Below are 11,587 nucleotides of genomic sequence, written 5' to 3' on the forward strand. Positions count from 1 at the left end.
GCCGGTGGGAGGACGAACCTACTCCCTCCCTCCCGGCTGCCACGTCATCTGAGACACAGGCTTTTTTGCCCTTGGCAGCAGGCAGTAAATTACCTTCTTTTTCATCTGTATCCCTTGTTCAGAAAGCAGGAGGGAAGAAAACTTCTAAATAGCCTACTGCCCCTCTGGAAAACCAGGAAGGGGCAGAGCCTGCTCTGATGAAATGCTGCTGCAAAACTGAGTGGCTTGGCACCAGTAGCACTGTTTTGGGGCACGGCCTAGCTTCTCAGCTGCTTCTGTCTTCAGAGGACAGCCTGCTTGCACTGCCCATGCTTTCCCCATCCCACTTACCCCAGCAGGCAGTGAACGCTGCAGTGATCCCTGCCTTGCTTTTGCCCCCCTCAGGAGAGGGGAGGTTCAGGGCAGACATGCCGCGTGTGCGAGCAATGGCTAGCTGAGGTTTTGGGGTTTAGCCCTTGGAAGGGCCCTCCGGCTACCAGCCTCTCTTTGCATCTCTCCGCCTGGGAGCTTCAGTTTCGGCTCAGAATGCAAGTATTATGTCTTGTGCCCCCCCCCCCCCCCCCGCCCTTCTACTACTTGCTATTTTGGTCAGGTACCATCTGCGCTCTCCTTTCCTTCTCAGGGATTTGGAGGCCTTTCTTTTGGTTTTCATGGTTTTAATAATAATTTTCCCCAAGCCATCCTGGAGCTTCCTCTCAGTTGCAGCCAGCCAATGAGTCTGATTAGATTTGGACTCCTCTGAGGAACAGGCATTTCCTAATCTTGAGGGGGACTCACAGTTTCCCAGTTTCCACAGGAGACGAGCCACCTTCTTTTTCCTCTTTAATTGCACATTTGCCTCATTCCATGCAATTGCCTTCTGTGTCTTCTTCTGATGCACCAGTAGAAGACCTGCTTTTGCTGGCTGAGCAACAGCAGGAACAGGTTCCAAGGATGGCTCTTCCATACTTGCAAAGAGGGAGTGGTTAGTTAAGCCTACTAAACCAAACTCTACTGTGGTCAGCGTCATTCAATCCAAGATTGCTAAGAAACCTCAGGCCAGCCTGCTAGACAGCGAAGGAAAGAAAATGGACGCCTGTGAGAAGAAGATCCACACTGCCGCAAGCCTGGTCACGTGCATGGCTCACTACCAAATATATGGCGGCCTACGAAGCGTTCCTATGGGACAACTAATTCCTTATTTAGATCTTCCCCTAGAACATCAGCAGATTCCAAGGGCTTTCCATCAGGAAGCTTTCACCTTAGCCTCTCATCAAAAAGACATGGCTAAGCATGTTGTCAATAAAGCAGGCAAGATGTTTGCAGTCGCTATGGCTATCTGCCGCCACACTTGGCTGAAATCCTCTACCCTCTCCGAAGAAAGTAGAGCCATGACAGTGGAACTACCCATAGCAGAAGACAGTCTGTTTCATTCTGAAACAGACCCTCAGCTGAGGGTGCTAAAAGCGGCAGGTGGCTTCTAAGTTTGGTTTTTCACCTTAACCCCTTTTCCAGCCTAGACCTAGGTGGCCAGCCCCTCAGTTCAACTATCATCAACCTCCTTGGCCTGTCCCTTTTAGGCCTCAACAGGGCCAGAACCCTCGAGCTTATCTGACTAGAAGACATAATTTCTCCACCAGGAGACACCAGCAGACTAAAGGGAAGTAGTAAGATCAGGGCCGCTGCCGCTTTTAGCATTTACATCTCTCGTCCCCTTGATGATAGTATTCTTCCTTCCACACAGAGTGAGTGTTACACTTCTTTAATAGCCACCAACTCTTCACTCCTATTTTTGGAGCTTGACTAGCACCATTTTAGATGCATGGCATCAGATCACTTCTGACTCATGGATGTTGGAGATTATAGAGCATGGTTATGCTATTGAACCCCTCCAACTGCCTCCAATAGACTGTACAGGCCACTCCTTTTTCTTCTGTGTTATGGTAATTACTTTGTTTCAGAAAGGAGCAGTAGCTCCTTTACATCCTTCTAGGTTTCCTTTTTTCCAAATACTTTTTGGTTCCCAAGAAAGGCAGTGGGCTTTGCCCCTTTTTGGATCTTAGAAGACTTACTGTATATATTGCATGCCACAAATTTCAGATAGTGTCATTACCAGCCATCCTCACTCTGTTACACAGTGACACATGGTTCACTAGCATTGATTTGAAGGATTCCTATTTTTATGTGGTGATTAGATCATGAGACCGTAGATTTTTGTAATTTATTTATTTATTTTACTAACAGTTGGGCCTTTTCATTTAAAGTTCTTCCTTTTGGTATCTCCACAGCTCCATGGGTGTATACTAAGGTAAGGGCTGTGGTGGCAGCTCATCTTTGGGTGTGTGGGATAGTAATTTACTGCTATTTTGATGACTGGTTGTTGGTGGCACAGTCCTGTGAACAGAGGAACATTAGTTTACTCTGTCTTTACTGCAGAAGTTGGCCATAGGAAAAACCTCATCTTTGGTCTACCCAAACAACCTAATTGATTGGGGCGATATTGGACTCCAGGCACACAGAGGCCTACTTGCCAGAAGACAGGGTCCGGAATCTGAGCATTACCTCTTTGAATCTGACAGAGGCCTTACATCTGTGCCATGGATGTTCAGTGCCCCTTGGGACACATGCCCCCCACCATGGCTGTCACTCCTTTATCCCGTTTGCGTCTTCGGCCCCTCCAAAATTGGTGTCCTTTGGCATTCCAGCCTATGCAAGATGACCCCAACAAATGTCTTATTCTCCCTTTAGCCATCTGCAGGTCTTTCAACTGGTAGACTTGTAACTCCAGTCTGTGTGTGGGCATACCTTTTCGTCCTCTGAGACCCTCAATGATATTAGCAACAGACACTTCCCTATCAGGATGAGGGGCTCACCTTGAGGGTGACACCACCCATGGTCCTTGGTCGGCCATAGAGGACGCACAACACATTAACTATCTGGAGTTACTTGCAGTAGAAAGAACAATGCACTCTTTCTGTCATTTGCTCAAAGATCGTATCGTTCAGTTTACCACTAACAACACTACGGCGGTATTCTATATCAACAAACAGGTCAGGACATGCTCTCGTGCTTTGCTTGCCCTCACCATCAGAATAAAGGGACTCGTATATAGCCAACAACATCGCCATCAGTGCCATTCATGTTCTGGGCATCGAGAACTCTTGCTGGCTCTCTCAACTGGACAACTTACGCCAACCATGAATGGTTCCTTCAGCCTTCTCAGGCTTGAGCTCTTTCTCAGATGGCAAGCTCCCCTTGTGGACTTGTTTACCTACCCCCTCAACACAAAATGCCAGGGTTTTTTTTGGTGCGCATCTTCATTGTCATCACCAGCCAGGATGTTTAGGGGATGTCTTCCTTCTGGATTGAACTACAACCCTCCTTTACATCTTTCCACCCCTATCACTTTATGCAGAGTGATGGCACGTCTTTAGGCAGAAAGCATCAACTGCATTTTGATCTCCCTGTGGTGGCCTCACCAGCTGTGGTTTGCCACTCTTCAACTAGCCAGTGACAACTATGTTTGGTTGCCACTTAGATCGGACGTGTTGACTTTAGGCAACATCATAATCCTGTACTCTCAAATAAGATACTTACTGTTGATGGCATCGCGAATCCAAGACCTTGGACCTTGCCCTTAGGCCTGCCACCAAGCATTCCTATCTTTACAAGTAGTGTCAATTCTGCACCTTTGCGCAACAGCAAGGGGTTGAACCTCTGTCTGCACCCACTCCTGTGTTACTTCATTTTTTGCTATCACTATTTGACTCTGGATGTCATTATCATCTATAAAAGTTTATCTTGCAGCTATAACTTCCTTCAGAAGAGAACACTCTCTTTCCTCTACCTTTTCTGATCCTCTTGTCAAGAGGGACTCAGGAATTTTTGGCTCGGGTACGCCCTGTGCCTCCTTCCTGGAAACTGGAGGTTTTTCTTTCAGCTCTTTCAAAGCCACCATTTGAACCAATTGCTATTTCCGACATATCCCATCTCTCCTGGAAGATTGCCTTTTTGGTAGCCATCACATCCACCTGTCATATGAGTGAGCTCATGGCCCTTTGGGTTGATGACCCTTAGCTTAGATTCTATAAGGATAAAGTGGTATTCCATACTGACATGTTTCTACCCAAGGTAGCATCACAATTTCATATGTCTCAACACATTGTTCTGTCCACTTTATTTCCAGAACCTGCTACACCTCTTGAGTGTTCTCTACATCTCCTTGATGTGTGCAGGGCCCTTCCTTTTTGCGCACACCGCACTGCTCCACTGCGGAAATCACAAAGACTTCTTGTCCAATATCGAAAAGACACCATGGGCCTTCTTGTAGCACCTCAGAGTTTGGCATCATGGATTGTTTCCACTATCTGTCTGGCATATCTGTTGGCAGGACTGGACGTACCTGTTCAGATCCATGCACACTCTACTCGAGCAGTGGCTACGTCTATGGCATTCTTGCACGGAGTGCCACTGGATGCATTTATCGGGTGGCTATTTGGTTGACACCATACACTTTCATTACAAACTGGATTTGACAACCAAGAAGGATGCGGCTTTTGGGACAGCAGTTCTTTTTTCTGCACTGGCATGACACCCACCATCCGTGGGACAGCTCGCTAGTCTACCACAGGTGCGGATTTTTCAGAAACCATGGAAAAGAAAGTAAGGTTGCTTACCTGTAATCATGTTTCTTCAAGTGATTATCTGTGAAATTCGCACAAGCCGCCCATCCTCCCCACATTCTGTCATGCCTTCATTCGTGACTGCTGCTTTTCGGTATGAAACTGAGGGCTTAAGCCCCACTGCCTGATTATATGATTCCTGGGGATGGGCAGGGCTGGAGTCCCTAATTGAACAAGCCTTTTAGAACAATACGAAACAGCTGCATGAACGCAGGAAATACCACAGGTGTGATTTTCACAGATCACCACCTGAAGAAACATGGTTACAAGTAATCAATCTTACTTTCTTCTTCCTCTTTTCTCAGCAGCAAACAGGCCTCAAAATAGCAAGACCTCTCTGAGTACACTTCTCTCTTCCAGTACTCGGTCAGCAATAAAAACTTGTCCAGACTGGTTCTGCAGCAGCAGAACAGAAACAGTATCAAGTCAATCCCCAGGTCTTTGTAGTCTCAGCCAATTGGCTTCAGCACTTAATTTTCCATTTAACATACCCAGCACAGTGCCTTTGCAAACCATGAGACATCCATTCTACTCTTTCATCACAAAGGCTCTCAGAACAGCTTACAGATGGTTAATTTGATAGTTCCCTGCCTTCATTCTTACTATCTAAATAAGGCAGGACACACAAAGAATAGGAAATGGCAATGAAGAAGGGGATGATGTCCAGCACATACTACCTCTTCTCTCCTTTTGAGGCCAGGGCAGTGGCTGTTGGGATGGAAAGAGAGCCTTTTGTCAGTTTCTGTGATTGCATTTAACAGAATGCCACACAAGTCACAGTTGTTAAACTTGTGGCCCTCCAGATGTTTTGGCCTCCAACTCCCAGAAGCCCTAGCTCTCTTGTCCAATGGCCAGCAATTCTGGGAGCTAAAGTCCAAACACCTGGAGGGCCGCAAGTTTGAAAAGTCTGACATAAGTGCTTGAGTGAATGGATCTTGGATAAAATTCATAGATGTAGAGGGAATAAAAATGAAAAAAGTACACAACACTGATCAATCTAACAGGAGTCATTAGCAAACAGTAATTAGTTGGTAGCATAGGCATTCTGGTATAAATGAACTGATAAATACTCTTTGCCATAAAAATCTTTATCCTGGAGATCAGGGCAAGGAAGTATCTGGGGGAATTGCCAGCTCTCCCAAAGTACCTTTGAGGATAGTCCCAACAGTCAGATTTTGATATTACAAAGGCACAAATGCTGGTTTGTATAGTTCCCAGTATGTGTCCTTTTTATGTTTTGAGAAGAGAAAGCTACATACAACAAAGAGTCAATTTTAGTACAATTCAACAAGACACAATAAAGAGAAGCATCCAGCCAGAACAGAAATGCAAGTGCAAGAGAAGGTACTTAAATCATTGGCATAATTTATTTTTTGAACTGAAATGTAACACCATATGAGTGCTTTGTTTAGAAAAAAAGGAATAAGACAACCAATTCTCAGGTGATATAGTAGAATGCTATAGTCATTATTCAAAAGGAGAGTCTATATAATTTGCATTATAACTATACTTTTTCTTGTAATGGGGTAGAGAAAGCAAAATTCAATATAACAGGAGTCACATTTACCATCTTCCTGGTCTAAGACTCTGTAATAAACTGCATGCTGATACCTGCTTTTAATTTTACTTCAATTGCCTTGTATGTTTCCTTGTCCTGTCCAATATATTGATTTCAAACCATAATGTGAAGTTGAAAACATCAGCACCTGAATATGGGAGAGGAGAAAATCTTTATTCTGTTCTTGAAAATCAGGATCTCAAAAGGAATGTGTAAAAAAAAGAAATATATACTTCTTTCAGTGCTTAGACATGCTTCCAGTAACACACTAGTGCATACAATATCACACATCAGATGAGTTCAGGAATTGAGGGTGGAACAGCGTTTTAACAACATGATACAATATTTTACTTTTAGTATTTTCTTTAATGGTAAATATACAAGTGAAAGTGGTCATCAAAAGCAAAGTAAAAGAAGAAATGTAGTGTTTCCAGGACAGGCTGCATATCAATTGATCTAAAACAGATTAAAAGCAACAGTACTTGCTATATGAAATTCATGAGGCTGTCCCAGAACTGGATTAAGAAACTCACACCGAGTTCTTTTAGCTACTGCTATGGTGGTGCCAGCTATTCTTTGTCTGGTGTTGCAATGGAAAGAATTGAGCCTTTACTTTCACAAAGAGAGAGTGAGAAAGAAAACTGGAGAATAAAACAACATAGGTCTTTCTTCAGCTATACCTGGTAGATAGTTGTCCTAGAATATTTAGGGAAAAACCACTCTCCAGTTGTAAACTCAGCTGATGTATGCTGATAGAACATAAGGCTATTGAGGATCAAAGTAAACAGTAAGAGAGGAATGTGTTCTCCCAAGGATTAATCTATTGTGCTTTCTGCAGTTCGAGTTGTTCAGAGGCACATGCCTCAACAAATAGGCTTCCAAAATGACTAATCACAAAACAAAGCATACTAAAACAGAAAGGTGAGGGAAAGTATGGGCTGTACTAGACGCCTTTCACCATTGGAGGAAAGCCTTTGCATCTGGAGGAAAGCCTTTGCAAAAAATTGTAACAAACATATCTTGCCCTAAAAAACAATGCCATAGCTGGAGCTGGGATTTTTTTTAAAGACGTGGGTTGACTTCTTCCAAAACACAAAACACAAAGTAATCATGGAAATCTGAGATTTAATTGGAAATCAAAACTTAAAATTGAGGGAAATGGGGAGAAACATTAAACTTTTTCAAGTTTACAGAACTCTAGAAAGAGGGCATGGCTGACTGGGTCCCAAAACAGAAGTACTCCTGCTAGTGAGGATAGACTGCAGCATTCTGTTGCATGTTCAGCAGATCAAAACTAAACCAGAACTTCAGAAAGAAGAAACTGTGAGTCCAATGGACCCAGTCCTGCCGCATATTTTCCAAAGGATTTATCTTTTAAATTATGGCTTAATTTAGCAAAGAGCAAACAAGAAGACTGTTGGACTGTCTTATCAGAACTAAGTCTGATTTAAAACCCAAAGGATGCCACTTGAGCATTGACACCAGTTTTGGGAAGCTTTCCTTAATTGAAGGAAACGGACAAAAAGGAAAGCCCTATGAGAAAGGAACAGGGAATTGCAAACTAAACATTATGATTATAGCCTTGTTTCATAAGGTAGTACTGCATTAATGCTTGAAGGGCAGTCAACCCCCTGTATCAACAGATTCTGCACCCACAGATTCACTCATCAGCTTGAAAATAGTTTTAAAAATTCCAAAATGTAAACTTTGTTTTTGCCATTTTATTTAAAGGACACCATTTTACTATACCATTGTTTATAACGGAAACTTGAGCACCCACAAATTTTGGTATCTATGTGGGATCCTGGGGCCCAACACCATTGATACCAAGGGCTGGCTGTATCTATGAGCATCAGATGATATGGTCAAAAAGAAAAATCCAGGCAAACAAATGAAGCTGATAAAGAAAGATGTTGTCAGATTACCCCATAGGGAATGTGGACCTCCAAAGAAGAGTTGTCTGCTGCCTTATTCGTGGGAAGAGTAGGAAATGCTTCTTTTAAAAATGACAGCTCCCCAAAATCCCCCATGTTGGCTGGAGGTATTGGGAGCTGAAGTCCAAAAAACTAACTTTCTAAGTATTGCTTTCTGGTTTCACCCACCATCCTGCAGCCCATCTACTTAAATAAAAGTGTAATTCCAGTTAGAATATTCAAGGAAACAGTCCATGTAATATGCTATAAACAAAGATGAAAAGCCTTGATGATTTTTTCAGGGCGAGCAACAGGATGGATCTTTTTGTGAACATAAAACATTGCAACATTTCTTGTTAGATTCTTAAAAGTCTCCCTGGCGTAGGCAAGGGTGCCATGAAACATTCTCATGGAGGAAGAAGAGAGGCTTTTGTTTGGGTAAATGAAAATTGTGTTTCTCTTGTAACTGTGAAACTTTCTATTAAAGGATGCACATAAGTTTCAAAATATGAAGGCAGCTTGGAACTGCAAATAGATATGATAGATTTGCTACTCCCCCACCTATTTAAAGGCAAAACCTATTTATGAGGCTTTATTAAGTGCAAATAATTCCCAGAGCTTCAGCCGAGAAGAAACAGCTGCAGAATGTGAGCTCATTTGCATATAAATGACATGATTTCAGCTCAGAGAGGAATATTGAAAAATATACATTTCTACAGTGAAAGCCTGGAGAGCCACACATATTAAGGTCAGATGGTGTAATCTCCCCCATCCAAGCTTTTGTATGGCAGTGGCAGCAACAGATCACACTTCGAGACATGCATGGGGGGGTGTTCATTTTTTCCACTCAGTAAACGTATATTTTAAATGTACACCAATTAATCAATCACTTTTAAGCAATCACTACACACAATGTTTTTAATGCAGCAAAACGGGGCATCGGAGCTATTGTTTAAAGGCTAAGGGCAGAAGGAAATCCCAACACTGAAAATTATTTTTGTCTTAAGGGGGCATAAACTTAGAGCAGCATCATTAAAGGCAAAAGAGACTTAAAGTAGCAATTTTAATCCTTGGACAATGCCTTTCAGGCCTAGGGTGCTATTATTTGAATGGTCCACGTAAAACAAGCACATCCATGGCTTTTAAATAAGTCCACAGGTACTAGCCATTGAGCCAAGGGTGTGTCATGCTTTAAAAAATGAAATTAGACAAAATTCAACATTACAATCCTCAAACATGGAAGTTAAGCAAGTCATGAGGGATTGAAGAGAGAACTGCAGGCATGAGGAAGACCAAGAAAGATGTAGGTGTTTGAAACTTTAGACCTAGATCAAAGGTTCTCCTTTAGTCCTCCAGAAGGTGTCTTTTGATTCTCAGTATCCAGAAGCCATGGCCATCATAACCAATGTTTAAGGAGTCTGACAGTTGATATCCAAAGCTTTTGGAAATCTAAAGGATAAAGGTAAAATAGAAAAGGGAAAGTATGTAGTTGAATATAAGAACTCCACGTTCCAGTCTTAAGAAAAGCCTTCCTTTCTCTTTCTTCACCCTACCCCAACCCTAAGAATTACATTTCTTATTTTTTTCTGCTGCCTGCCCTCCAACAATTCACAGAAGAAAACCAGAACATGCATAGCCAAACAACATCAGCATGAGGTCAAGATGGCAGAAAGTTGTTAATGAAGAACACACAAGCTAGGAGCAATCTGATTTGGTCTAATCCTACTGGGATTCCTGGATCAGGAGCAATGTGTCCACCAGCTTATGTGCAATTAGAAGCATTCAAAGTATTTGCCTACCTTATTCCAAAAGGAGTGTGGTATCTTATTTTGAAAATAATTGGAGAAACAAGAAGTGGGTTCTGGTTTTGATTTTTGGTGTCCTTAGCACTGGACAGGTATGAGTGGCTCATGGCAGGTTTCCAGGGAGAGGGCATTGATACATGGACCCACTAGAGATGCCCACCACTGATGTAAATGAGTTGCTCCGCTATAATAACCTAAGGGAAGCATCTGTTTTTCAGAAAGTTAGCAGTTCTCAGCCATTTGGAGAATCGGGGTTCAGAGAGGTCAAGCTAAATATATGTGTACAGAAGATGATCTTTTCTGCAGTAATGACAAGCGGAAACTGTGTGTGTGCTAATAGTTGCTTATGCCCTAGCATTGAGATCTATGAATGTAAAATTTAAGTATATATTGTCAGGAATAGAACTGACATTTTTCAAACTTTGCCAGCCTAGCTAGATGCATTCTCAAGTCAGGAGCATCGCTGAGAGACAAAAGTCATATAAAAGAAAGATAAGGCACCACTGTGAAGATTGGTTCCTTCCACTATCCCTCTCCGGGGGACAATTGCCTGTGACAGCCCTGTCAGGAGACCCTTGGATGCATTCTCACTTCCTGGAACAGCTTTTCCAAAATGCCAACATCCGTTGGGGATGATGGCGATAAAATGGACATTGTGTTCTACCAGAAGATAAAGTTTGCAGTTTACATGGTTGAAAAACAGTTTGCAATAAGCTTGTAGTTCCATAGAAATTAATCCAGGCCCCTATGTTTTATATCAGCCAATCAGAACGTTCTTAAAAGTTCAGGCAGTTAATAATATCTCACATCTTTGTAGCTTAAGGGATGTGGTTTTCAAAATTATTGTAGTATGGGAACGATAAATTCCTGCACCAGAAAGGCTGCATGCCATATAATTTATTTTAGATTTCCATCTAGGGTACGTTATGACACTCCGCATGAAAGTCAAATTGTCCATGTAAAATGCTTTCCAGGTGATAAGTTTACCCCAAGGGTTCCAGTAAAATAATAGATTCAGAGTTATATCTGAGGCTAGTTATCAGTTTTTTGAAGGATCTGATAGGCAGAGCAGAAAAAACATGTAGACGTTGGAGAGTGACATTTTTCTCATTAATGGGAGTGATGTTAGAGCCACCAGCTCCTGCTGGATTTGGCAGTAAATACTCTGCTGACACACATTTTGGGATGCTGAAGTCCTCGGTGAGCCAAAGTTTATCTAACCTTATTCAGAGAGCAGCACACGTTTGTAATATTTCTGGCACATAAAGCTGGCCCAAGCAGCTTTTTAAAAGCATGGACACTTGTCCTTTGACTGGCTGCCACATCCCAAACTATCAAAATTTAAGAATGAGATTCAGTTAATAACTTGGTAATGTACAGATTTGACAAAAGAGAATTGATATCTTGGTATGGTTGGGAGAGGAGAATTTTCTCCAATAGATGATGCCATATACATTGTCTTATTTCAAATTTCCAGGGGTGCTCACCACTTTAGTCTGCTGCAGCAAAAGCAACAGAGGATGGTGTTTGGTGAATCTGACAAAGTAATCTGCTATCCAGAAAAAAATAGCGACAAATAAAACGCATTAGTCTTTGTGGTGCCACAAAATCCTTTTACTTGCCATGTGATGACTTAGTCACCTTGACCCA

The sequence above is a fragment of the Anolis carolinensis genome, chromosome 4 (genome assembly GCF_035594765.1).
Source record: "Anolis carolinensis isolate JA03-04 chromosome 4, rAnoCar3.1.pri, whole genome shotgun sequence".
Lineage (NCBI taxonomy): Eukaryota > Metazoa > Chordata > Lepidosauria > Squamata > Dactyloidae > Anolis > Anolis carolinensis.